The sequence below is a fragment of the Prenolepis imparis genome, unplaced genomic scaffold, assembly GCF_030444845.1.
Source record: "Prenolepis imparis isolate NDT839.2.m4 unplaced genomic scaffold, iyPreImpa1.0 SCAF_2, whole genome shotgun sequence".
NCBI classification, from domain to species: Eukaryota; Metazoa; Arthropoda; class Insecta; order Hymenoptera; family Formicidae; genus Prenolepis; species Prenolepis imparis.
The window spans coordinates 20,334,363-20,347,461 of NW_028141160.1; the positions used below are offsets into that span (position 1 = coordinate 20,334,363).

General features: G+C 29.9%; 1 protein-coding gene and 1 long non-coding RNA gene across 4 annotated transcripts in view; one reads left to right on the forward strand and one right to left on the reverse strand.

The window, feature by feature from the left end:
• Dop2r (dopamine D2-like receptor) overlaps positions 1-13,099 on the reverse strand; it is a 226,487-nt gene that overhangs the window by 114,173 nt on the left and 99,215 nt on the right. The window lies entirely within an intron of this gene.
• The window catches only part of LOC145932593 (uncharacterized), a 74,346-nt gene continuing 62,340 nt past the window's right edge, over positions 1,094-13,099 (forward strand). Inside the window, exons 1-2 of the long non-coding RNA XR_014424742.1 lie at positions 1,094-1,299; positions 1,407-1,459. This is a non-coding gene — a long non-coding RNA (uncharacterized LOC145932593). The remainder of the gene's footprint in view (positions 1,300-1,406; positions 1,460-13,099) is intronic.

Below are 13,099 nucleotides of genomic sequence, written 5' to 3' on the forward strand. Positions count from 1 at the left end.
ACAATGAAAGACATGCTAAATTATCGTAATGGGAAAAAAATAGAGCATACATCTATAAATATCACGCGATGCTATTGCACGAAGAGCGAAATTTACTTTTGGAAAGTGTGCACGATATGGCAGATCATCCATCGCAATATCTGATTCGACGGAGGATCTTTCGCGAAATACTCATCGGTAGGTTGTGCCTAGCACGATAACTCGCATATTGTCGGGGACAGAGAAGTCGGTTAGTTGGATGGCTGCCGCAAAAGTTCCTTGATATTTTATTCATGGGCAAACTTATGTCATAAAAGCAGTCCCCGTGTTCCCACCCCTTATTCTTCTTTTCCTCCTTTCGTCGCCCTTTCTTATTTTTCGCCCTTTCTATTAACTTGGATTTATTACATGCAAAAGGATACGTTAGTAAGCGAGATAAATTGCCTTATTAAGTCTTCGGTTACTTCGTAATGCGCATCCACGCCACGAAACTATACATTTACGTTTGATATATTTTTATGGAACACGTGTTTCTCTCTCAAAAATTTTCTATTGATTTGCAACGATGAAAAGCGCTGTTTCTTAGTAGGAATTGTATATGTAGTATATAAATAAATATACATATACATATAAATAACATTTTTTTTAAATTAAAGAAGAAAAGTAAATAATACATTTATACATACAACAAAAATTAATTAGCAAATTAATCAGCTGATTTCTGTCAAAAAATATTAATAAAGCGAAAATTTGCTAATTAAATTTTAAAATAATAATATGTTATAAAAATTAAAATAGTAATATGTTGTAAATATTATGTTATAATACATTATTTTTGATTAATATTTTTGACAGAAATCAGCTGATAACTGTCAAGAATATTAATCGAGTTAAAAGTATTATAACATATTATTTAAAACATATTATTATTTTAAAAATTAATTAGCAAATTAACGCTTTAATCAGCTGATTTCTGTCAAAAAAATATTAATAAAGCGAAAATTTGCTAATTAAATGTTCTAGCTTACATATTTATATTTATATTGTGTATGTTATAATGCGAAATAATAAGATTATTCTAATATATGTATGTATTTTATTTGTTACAGGTAGCATTGCGATACACAGTGCGATTCACGCGTCGTGTCGGGAGTGCCGTGTAAAGTTTCGCGTATCGGGAGTGCCGTATAAAGTGTCGGACAATCGTAATTATTCGTGTTTTCGCGAGTATCGTGAGTGCTACGAAGGAGCAATAACAGTCGACTAAGAGAGGAGGAGGAGGCCCGGGGAGGCATCGGGCGACAGCGGGGCAACTGTGAGGTATACAATATAAAAACATTTTTTCTAAACTGCACTTTCTAACCTTGTTTATGAGATATTTAACACACAAATTATGTATATACATAATTTGAATATTTTGTTTTCAGATCAATGTGTGCTGTGTACTACAACTCCGCTATTGTATCCGCTATACGTATTGGTGAGTGAGAAATTGTTTATTTTATAATATATATCTATAGCGATTATGGGGGTGTATATATTAATATGTTGAAAATATTAAAATAATAATATGTTTAAATAATACGTTATAATATTTTATCCACGATTAATATTTTTTGACAAAAATTATCTGATAATTGTCAAAAATATTAATTGAATTTAAATTATTATAACATCTTTTTCTAAAAAAGGCATGTTAATTGTAAGTCGATTTTCGCAACAATGCAAGGATTGTTGCATCTTTTTCGCGATGCTGATTGACTGTTTCGATTCGCATTGTGCGTTATATTCGTAGCATCGAGAGGCTGTCATCGCGAGGGTTAGTAGTTTAACAGTTTGTTAAAAATAAAATTAAATAAAATAATAATATCAGTTTTAAAATATGTTGTAATACTATCAAATTGCTAACCCTCGCGATGATAGCCTCTCGATGCTACGAATATAACGCACAACGCGAATCTTGACAGTCAATAAGCATCACGGAAAAGCGACAACAATAAATACGATATATGCGAGTATCGACTTTACATATCTTTTTTAGAAAAAGGAGGATATCTATTCTCGATATCACAATTCTTACGATTGGTATTACTTATTCATAAAGATAAAACATACGTCGTATAAAATATTTAAAAAATTTCAAAAGATACATAAAGAAATATTAGATATGAGATGCACACATTAATAAATAAATTGTGCATAAAGACAGAGATACGTAATATAGCGCAAACTTTTATATAAATAAAACAATAACTTATGCATAAATATTGCACAATATTATCTTAAAGATACATTTTAATATATGTAGATTATTATAATGAATTAACAATAATGATGTATTTATATGTATATTCGAGATCTTTAAAAGAAATCTTTAAAAAAAATCTTTAAAATAACGTATACACAATATATGAGGAAATATCACGCGTTAGTATAAGAGAACCACAACTAAATTACCCAAGCTATAAATGTACCGAAAAATCGTGCTATTCACCGTGTAGCTTATGCGAAACAAGCGACCATGGATCAATGACGCATCACATTGACCTATTCGCCAGCTGGCTATGTAAAATATCAGAGTCAGCATCGGAACGACGCTTTCGTCACGCGCGATTTAAACAAGAGCTATCTATCACGCCGATTTTACATGCTTTATGTATTAAAATATATGATGCACTTCGATTACGATATATATATAACTATAGAAATATATATATATATATATATATAGATAGAAAGAGAAGTCAGAGATAATCATATAAATGCTTTGTAATTTGCAAAATTTTCTTTCTTTCCGTCATGCATACGATGTCAATTAATTTTATATGCCACTAAAAATATTAGATAAAAAATATAAGATAAAAGAAGCTTAAAATGTTAGATTTATAATAATATACAGTTTTTTCAGCATAAGAACATACAAAAAATTGGTTATTTGATTCTTCAATATTGCTATAACAATATTGTTAAGCATTTCTGAAACTATTGTACATAATTATTAATGTTGCACAGTTTGTGCCTGTGTTGTCCTAGAAAATATAATGTTGCATTATTTTATTAAAAGAATATTTTGGTTATATATAAACTTTTAACAATAAAGTATGTTAGATGACTAATATAATTAATGATCATTTTAGATTTTTATCTAAACATTTATAGAGAGCCATGAAAACTAAAGTAATTTCCACTTTATATAAAGAAGATTTACTAAACTAGGTCGAGCTGTTGATTTGAAGCGGAAGTGACGTATGCCTAATAGAACTTGAGTAAACTACCCTAATTTTATATAATACAGTTTTCGCAAATGTTTGCTTTATAATAATAACCATGCAAACAAGTGATTTACTTAATGTAATTACTGCGAAGCAGAAGTATGTGTCCGTATACATGTATTTGTGAGGGCAATATCTTATAAAAGAAGCTATAAACACGTTACAAATTAAAAATTTTGCAATATTATATATACATATAATATCAAAGAATTTTAAAAATTATTATTACTTATTATAACGTGAGTACAAATTAATTTCTTTAGTTCTTAAATTTCTTATGTATATAGACTATATAGACACGACATAATTGAACGAATATATTTTAATTTTATTGTTAAACTCATAGTTGTAACTTTACACGATTACGGCGTATCAGGTGAGATATACTCGGAATATATATTCTTAAGACGAGATTCAAGTAATGACCATAAATATCGGCTTGAATCTCCTTAAAATGACTCTGCTGTCGCGACTAGCGGTGGCGTTCACTCTCTTCAGCACCTCGCTTCGGATGTCGACTATAATTCTATTATGTCGGTCTCGTAATAGTAGGGCCGAGGTGTTGACGCGTCGTACTGTAACGTGAAGTTGACACATTCTCGATCAATCACGCGTCACACGCAGCTGCCTGCGCATCCCCATATGCTGTTAATCCTGCATCGGCAGTAAAGCTACCACTATCTGGTCTCGTTCCTATTGTCGAAGTTAAAAAAAAAAAAAAAAAAAAAAAAAAAGCAAATAATGGTGTAACTTCCTTCGTGATTATAATTAAAATAATCCTAAATAAAAAAGAGTTCCTCAAAAATATTGCATTAAATAATTTTCTGTATTTCCAATTTATATTAATAAATATTTTAAGTAATATTAATATTTCAAGTATATATATAGTTGTGAAAGATAACCTAATTACATATAATATAATGTGTGAGTATATGAAATTAATTAAACGGACATGCACAGTGCGATCCATACAGAGATCACGTTCCGCTCGTTTTCTATCCGCGATGGAAGTTTGGTACTCTTCGAGATCGCATTTGCACCGATTTCTAGAAGTTTATCGGAGAGATCAGTTTGGTACCTTTATAATAGGATTTACGTGGGTAACAGTGATACGTCTATTAGAGATGTGCAAGATCTAATCTCCATTTATCATCCAAGCCATCTAGCGCGGTTGATGCGGCGTGTAAGTTGCGAAATTCGGGTTGCGGATGCACCTGAGGACGATGCGCCGCATTATACCTTGTACCGTTAAACGCCGCACCGCATTGCAATTGTGATTACGTGTATCGGAATGAAATGAGAAAGGGAGAGGAGGAGGAAGAATGGCTCTTGAGAATAACCGAGTTCATATATATCTTAACTGATTTATGCATCCCACCAATTAGTAGAGAATGTACTCGAGTGACCGGCGAAAATATTCCTGTGATTAATTTCGCGCTCGGGTGCGAAAGTAGAATTATTCCGCATTTTCAGCTGCCCGGCGTGTTGTCTCTAACACTACCCAACGCTTGCTGTTTTTTAAAATTTTTTTATTTAACTTTGCCGGCGAAACTAATTTTCGAGAAGAGCCCGCGTTGTGTACGAGAGCCCGATGAATTCGTTCGCACACAAATTGGAAAAAGAAATGAGCGTAACACAATTCGCAAACTTGATTCTCGTTGCGCACGCAAGTGACCCGCATTTTGAAATCATTATAAATGCAGTTTTCTTCTACGATTTTTACAATAAAAATTAAAAATTTATATTTTGTAACCGAAGAAATTTGTGAATCTAGAAATAAGAAATATATATGATAAATCTAAAAATGTTTAAAAATTATAGAGAATATATTGTTCCAAGCATCGTTTATTGTAACATTGCAAATTTTAGAGTCTAGAAACTAAATATAACTAAAAACTTAACTTTCTGTTTTAATTGTAATACAATGTTTTCCATATTTGTATAAGAAAAAATATTTTCAAAATACAATTTGCGAAAAAAAAAAATTTCTAATTAATTTTTTATACTAAATTTTGTTGGGGCATATCGTTATAACGCAGCAGTAGAAGAAATTAAATCCTTTATCATTTTTATAGACATAATTTTAAATCATACAATGACGAGTACAATGACGTTTAAATTAAAGATTCGAAAATAAGTAATAAATAAAGTATATTATTATCAACTTTTTTTTTATATATATATTTTATAATATTTATATATACAAAATTTATATATTTATATAAATGTACAAATATCTCGGAAAATTTATTTATGATTCAATATTACACATATTTATATGTACATCTTTCAGCCTATATCGATTAAGCATTCTTCATTCAGTTTAATAAATATTATACGTCCCATACGAGTTATAAACCCTTATTCAAATATTTATGTATATAGTAAATATGTGTGAATACATATATCAAAAATAAAAATATATCAATTTCTAAATATTGCAAATGTAAAAATTTTGACAAATTACATTACCTTAATATATAAGAAAAATCCTTGCATTAATTTATATACATATATATATATATATATATATACCATTTTTTTATTAAAAGTAATTTAGATTAATAGCGACAAATTAAGCTTATTCAATCGCGAGCAGAATTTGTGAAACATTAAACAATTATATATTATGCAAGCAAATTCTATTTATTGTGTGTGTATGTGTGTATATATATATTATATGCATCAATAAATAGAGCTAAACATAATGTTACTTATATTTAAAATTAATTTTAGAGTTAAGATATTAAAATATTCAAAAAAATCGTATTTTTTTACGATATAATCTTGTTACTCGCAAACGTATTTTTCTTTGGCTCACCTGTATATCCAAGAACGATTTTATCAGAGCGATACATTCGCTTACGTGTGATAAGCCAGCATCTCGCAACCACCCTTATTGAAGGGAACGGCAATAGAGAGATTATAGCCGAATATGTGTATACTCCTTTTATATGTGTGCCAACAAGTGCGTACTACTACTAAGCGATAAAGCACATAAGCGTCTGAATGGCGTTATGGTTATTGAAAAATTTCAACGAGAACGATCTAGCTAAATAAATCATTCTCTAACCGCCTAACATTCTTAGTGGTAAAACATTCTTATAAGAAAATTGAAGTTTTAAAGTTGACATTTTCTTGAATCTTTATCGATATTTATATCGACAAATATAGCAAATGATATTCACATTGCTCTTTAAAAAGAAAACTTCAAAAAGTATAGCCTGTCAAATAAACATACTAAAAAGATATACATATTTAGACATAATATGTAAAGTTGCAATAATAACTGTCATTATTTAATAGAAAATTAATAATATAAGCGCAATTAAGGAATTAAATTGACGTATAAAATTTATAATATTACATCCGTCATCACTCTTTAAAAAGCAGTCATTATATTCTTCATTAGTGTCAATATAAAGTATGAAGAAAATTGCGTATTGATCGGCGCCTCATCCCCTCCGTTATTAGCATCTCTCGATATTAACCTAATGCGATTTACATCATCGCCATTCTCGTTAACGTAATCATTTCTTCTTCAGGTATGCTCTTGTCGATCTTATCGCGCGTTAATCAATTATCGTCGTTAATAAATAATGTAAATAATTGTATAAATTAATATATATACATATTAAATAAGAAATTTTCTAAATAATCAAGTAAAGTAATTTATTAAAATTAAATACTTATACATATCTGCACAAACATAATTTTTACAAGACGTTAATTAACATTTATTGAAATAATTGTTATTTATTTTTAAAATCTCAAATACCTAATATTTAACATTTAATAATAATGGAACGCTATTCAATTTATTATACAGTGTCTCCTAAGTTCAAAGTAGTTTAATTAACGCGCAACATATCAGTCGTCTTTAAGGAATAATTAAAGAAGCACGGTCTTTAACAATGTTACCGCAGTCTGCGGAACGCAGACACTTAGTTGACATCGACGGAAGTTTGATGGCTTATCGTTAATTTCCCCGGAGAGGTACACCCAAACCAAATTCCTTATCAATTACTCCTGACACTCGCGCACCTTGCAGAAAAGTAAGCATCGCGTTTGCCGATACTTTTTGCTAACTCGGCTATTTTGCTCCAAAGTCACGTATCACATCACTCAATATTTTCGATTATTCTGAATTTTCAGTTTTATCATAAATTGTCAATGAATTAAATTCTCTCTTTACAAAGGAAATCTCTTCACAAAATAATAAGTTATAAAAAAGCTTTTCAAATTGAAAAATAATATGATACGATACTTTTCGCTTTTGCAGCATGCATTTTTTTTTCTATAATCACTCGTTTTTGAATTGCTGCTGAATAAAACACATATGTACATTTAAACTGTTGGAATTTTTTAGTTTTTTGGAAGACTTTGATGGAATAAAAATTGTGTATAAGCCGCTCACTAATTGTGTTTAAGCCGCTGACAAATTGTTCGCAAAATCGTTCAAATTTAAGTAAACGATTGCAACACAGAATGCAATAGATTAAGCTGATATAATTTATATGTATACATATAAGCAGATTGTATCAGACAGTGTCAAAAGCTTTGCGGAAATCAAATAAGAACGGCGTGATTATACAGAAATTGCTGGCATGCCACATCTCATCTGCGAGTTTCAGTAAAGTTTGAACTGCATTTTTCAAGAAAACTAATTTACGCAAGATCGACAATAAATTTAGTTACCTAAATGCTTTCTTTTGATAATTTGATGAACTTTTTTAATTAGAAGAATCAATGACTTTTTATAGATTAGTAAAAAGATATCGAATATATGTATTATAAAGAATGGTTTAATAAATCAACGATCGCTGAAACGGGTACAAATTATTCAATATGCTATATAAAATAATATTGCAGATATTTCTGGCATTAAATGACAGAAGCCTTTTGTAAACGTCATAGAAGAGAATGAGTTGAATCGGTTTAAGATTGCTTGAAAAGTTTGATTAAGTTTAATAAGTAATAATGCAATTTAAACTGTAAGTAGTCATTAAAAAAAATCGTGCAATGTGGGCATTAAACTTATTTAAATCTATCTTGTCATTAATTATGATTTTCTCGGATTTTTCTATCTCTATCTGTTTGTCAGAGATGTGTACTGATAATTTTATAATATTGTATCGCTTTTGTTTTATTTCCTATATATTTAACAAATTAATTAAATAAACATTTCCGTTGCGAGATTTGTGCCATTTTATTCTTGCAGAAAATCTAATTAAACATGATCTTCAGAGGACACATTAACAAGATATGTAGTTAAACCTAATTCATATACATCCTCGTTAATAACATCCTTTTACCCTGAAATAACTTAAAGCGACGATTATAAAATAATTTCACGATAAAACTGGTTTTTAATTGCAGTCCTCCTTTCTCCACTTTCGTGATCCGAGGCCTTTTATCCTAGCTCATTTTCCAACAACGTTTTAAAATAAAAAAGAGAGCGAAAACCCTAATGTAACAGCAGTAGGTTAAGTGGATGATATATCAAAAATCGTTTTTTTATTTTGCGATAAGTAATGTTATGTCTAAAACTTTCATATATAGATGCATAAATTCTTTTATTTTACATAAATTGATCTTCATAGAGAAATTTCTCCGCTTATGACTGTGTGTGTGACAAGATTATTCCTATATTAATCTAAGAGCATTCTATGTTTACATAGAATATTTTATCCTTGTTAAAATTTATAATAACATATATAAATTTAATACATCAAAACTCTCATATCACGTGTGATAAATAATAATTTATAATGTTCCTAAACCACCAAATGTTTTTTTAATGATAATTTTCTCGTATATATGGAATTTTTCTTTACATTAACAAAAATGTCGAACAAAAGAGAAAATCATATTTATTGTATCGTTTTCTATTCTTCAATATATTTCTTTGTAACTTAGTTGGAACAAAAATAAAAATAAAATTTATTTAAAATTAAAAATTATGATTGTCATCTGTCCTCAAGCTTTTTTTGCTAAAAATTCTTTATCTAAAAGTAATCGTTAATTACTCGAAACATATAACTCTTTCAACATTGAGATTTCTGTTCTCACATTTGTCGTATATAATGGGGGAATTTATACATTCTAAAACTACTTGACGCCAGAACGCGGAAATCCTAAGGTCTCTTTCGGCTTCGCGCTGTGTTGTTACCGCAAAGTTAATGACAGCTAACGTCGGCTGCTAAATTCCTCTCTGCCTCTACTTTAATGCGGCGCAACAGGAGAGTTGAAGGCGTGTAGCTATAAATCGCAATCAGTCTAATGCGGTTTGCATGCTGCAGTTACGAAAGGAGTCTGCAAAGTGCAATGGCAAGCAATATTGTCGTACCCTTTCGCGAATATGCACCTGCGAAAAGGTACGGCGATAAAAGTATTAGCGCGGCCGCGAGAAAGGAATAAAAAGGGGGAAAAAGAAAGAGCAGAAAGATAATCGGTAGAAAAATTAAACCGGGAAAGAAAGAAATTAGACGTCGATCGATAAATTCTTAGCTCCGCTTCTAGGAGCTTCTCTCTGAACGCAATTATGACTTTCTTTTCTCTCGATCCCTCTCCCTTTTCTCTCTCTTCTTCGAGAGAGTGTGCTTACGTAACACATCTTTCCGTCCACTTTTTCCATCGTTACTTGTTCTTTCTCTCTGCCTTTTTTTCGCGCCTTTGCCAAAAGTCATAACGAACATTCTTGGCTCTTTCGGCACCTTTGGTCTATTTCGTCTTGCCCATTCTTTTCTCATTGCTTTCTTTTTATTTCTTACTTTCTCCTCTTTCGAATTTCTTGTTCGAGCATAGGGTATTTCACGAATCGCTACCCCTTTTCTCTATATTTCCAGCTGCTACGATTCTATCATTCTTCTTAACTGAGATTTGACCAGTAATTATTTTAATGGCACGAAAATTGAAGTGGAGACCTTTTTGTGTTTTCTGGTTTTCTGGTTTTTACCACATAAAGAAAAGCGCAAAATAATAAAGTATTTTTTTAAATCTAAGATAAATTTTTTTAAATATAAGATTCGAAAAAATTTTACACTTCTAAGCTAAAAATAATCTAAAGATGACTGTATGTTCAATTAATTATATTATTTATATTTATATAAATAGGTATTAAACATATTTTTATTCAATAATAATTGACATTACAGTTTTAAACACTTGTACAATGTATACTTAGATTTACAATCTTTTGTAAGCTTAAAAAAGAATGTATTAAGAATATATTATTATTAAATGCAATATAATGTATGATTCAACTAATGATAAATCACACAGTAATTCCTTTTTCGAGAGATATATAATATTGAAATGCAACAAGATATAGTTGCAAGATATTTGCATATCCTAGCTGTAGAAAGTTCGCTGAATAGTTTATATACGTTTTACTATCGATGATATTAATCCATCGACAAATCCAGTCCAACTTTCGCATTTACTCGGGCAGACCGTAAATCATTATTCACTATTCGTTATTCAGGGATTCGAGTTTGAGCAGGGAATCGCAGGTATTAACTCCCTCTTATATATGTTCGCGCACGGATCGGTATCGTCGATTACAGTTGAAATCGGAATCGAAGGTCTAATGCTCGCATCTCCCGACGAACTTCAATTGCCTCTCGTTTAAATCGCCATTAGCGTAACCAATCTACTTATAAATGCGCACACATTGTGTGCCGTCTTTTCGCGTTTACTTGTCGGCGCTTCTCCCTCATTTTTTTTCCTTCCACGACGTACATTGCTATTCGGTTCACGCGACGATAATGGAGTTTTCAGTCGCGATTCAGCCCCCTCCGACTTAAACTCCTCGCTCCTCGTATTTTTCGCGACATCTAGCTAAGGCCAGTTTTCCACCCGAGGCTCACTGCTGCTTTTTCTCGCAAACGCGTATTTTCTCTCGGTCTCTTCACAAATCATGTTTACACATGCTCTCTGTTGCTCTCTCTCTCTCTCTCTCTCTCTCTCTCTCTCTCTCTCTCTTCCTCTCTTCCTCTCGTCATAATTCAATAATATAAAATTATATTTTCTCGAGAAATTAAAATTAGAAAAGTACGGTATCGAAAATTTTGATATACTCAACTTATATAATCTATACGAGATTTCTCGTATATTTCCTTTCATTAAAATATTCCTCAATGTTCCGAATATCGCAATCGTCGATTTTTTAAGTTTATTTTACCTAATTTCGCTTTTACGTTTGCTAAATTTTCATAATAGCATTCTTTGTTTAATGTCATATTTTTTTATTACTAATCTAAAATATAAAAATATATATTTTTCTTTCATATTTTTACTATATATTGTTCCTATAATTGAATTTGTTTAAATATTATATTTTATAAATTTGTCACATTGCGACGTTTATTATATAATATAAATTCTTATTCCTAAACTCTCATTAATAGCTAATAATAAGCTCATAATGTAAAACATGCGATTTTAGTAGTCTTTTGTATCCCACTCTTTTAGCAATAGGTTATCTCGTCTACGGTTAAGAATATATTCCTACCTGATCTGCCGTTAAGCCGATTCTCCGCATATCCACCTACGATAAAAGGGTCATTCGATTTGTTCGATCAGATTCGAGTATCCTATCTCTCGACATTCTACTTCTTCTCTTTTCCTCTGCTCCATTTTTAATTGCATAGATTACCTAAATCCCACACGGGGTAAGCTTTATATAGAATTCAAATAAAGATGATGTTGTAGAATTTAAGCTTATATACCTCAATTTATCCTGCTGCATTAAATCTGTATCTTTTACTATAATAAATATGATATTTAATCGATACGATATTAAGTCATTACCGTTCAATTATATATTTATTTTAAATTCTTTATGATCAAATTTGATTAGCTGTATATTTTTTATAACTAATGTATTCTTTTATATAATAATATACAATCTGCAAATAATAACGAAATCCCTATAATAAAACGCAATGCATGACGATACGAATTAATAACAAAAGATATTATAAAATAATGTAATTCAATGCTAAAGAATATGACATTATTTAATTTCTAACAACGATATTAATGATAATGAAAAAAGTAAGTAAAAATTCGCATACTTTGTTTTGCGCTTACTGGTCTGTTTCGCGATCATTCATTTTATTGACAGTGAACGACGCAAAAGCACTTAAGTTCATATAGATCGGCAAAATAATCTGTCATCCTGCGCTTCGCTGATAACTCTTCGCTTTAAAGCATAGTGTATAGCATTGCACATGCATATGTTACATAGATATGTGTGTAATTAATATATTTTCGGTAATAATAATTTTATATAAATAAATATGTATTAAATAAATTTCTATGTAATAATAAGAAATGAAAAAATGAGATAAACAGTCAGTGCAGAATCCTGTTAAGTAGAGAAACCATAGCATAAAGAGGACAGCATCACCATGAATAAAATCTGATATAATATATGTTTAAATATTTATATTCTGGTAATATATATTATACATTTTTATGTAATGATAAGTAGAAAAATGAGCTAAACCGTCAATGCAGAATTCTATTAAGTAGAGAAACCATAGCATAAAGCGGACAGTATCGCGAAATATGAAACTTAGTATCGGAATATATTATTTAATTTATTTTTGCAATTTAAAAGTGTATAGAGAAATATAATATATATTTAAATATTTATATTTCTATAATATTTATTATAAATTTTTATTTAATAATTGGTAAAAAAATGAGATAAATTGTCATTGCAAAATTCTGTTAAGTAGAACAACTATAGCATAAAGTGGACAGTATCACAACGTATGAAATCTGATATCATATACGTTTAAATATTTATATTTTCGTAATATGTATATTATATATTT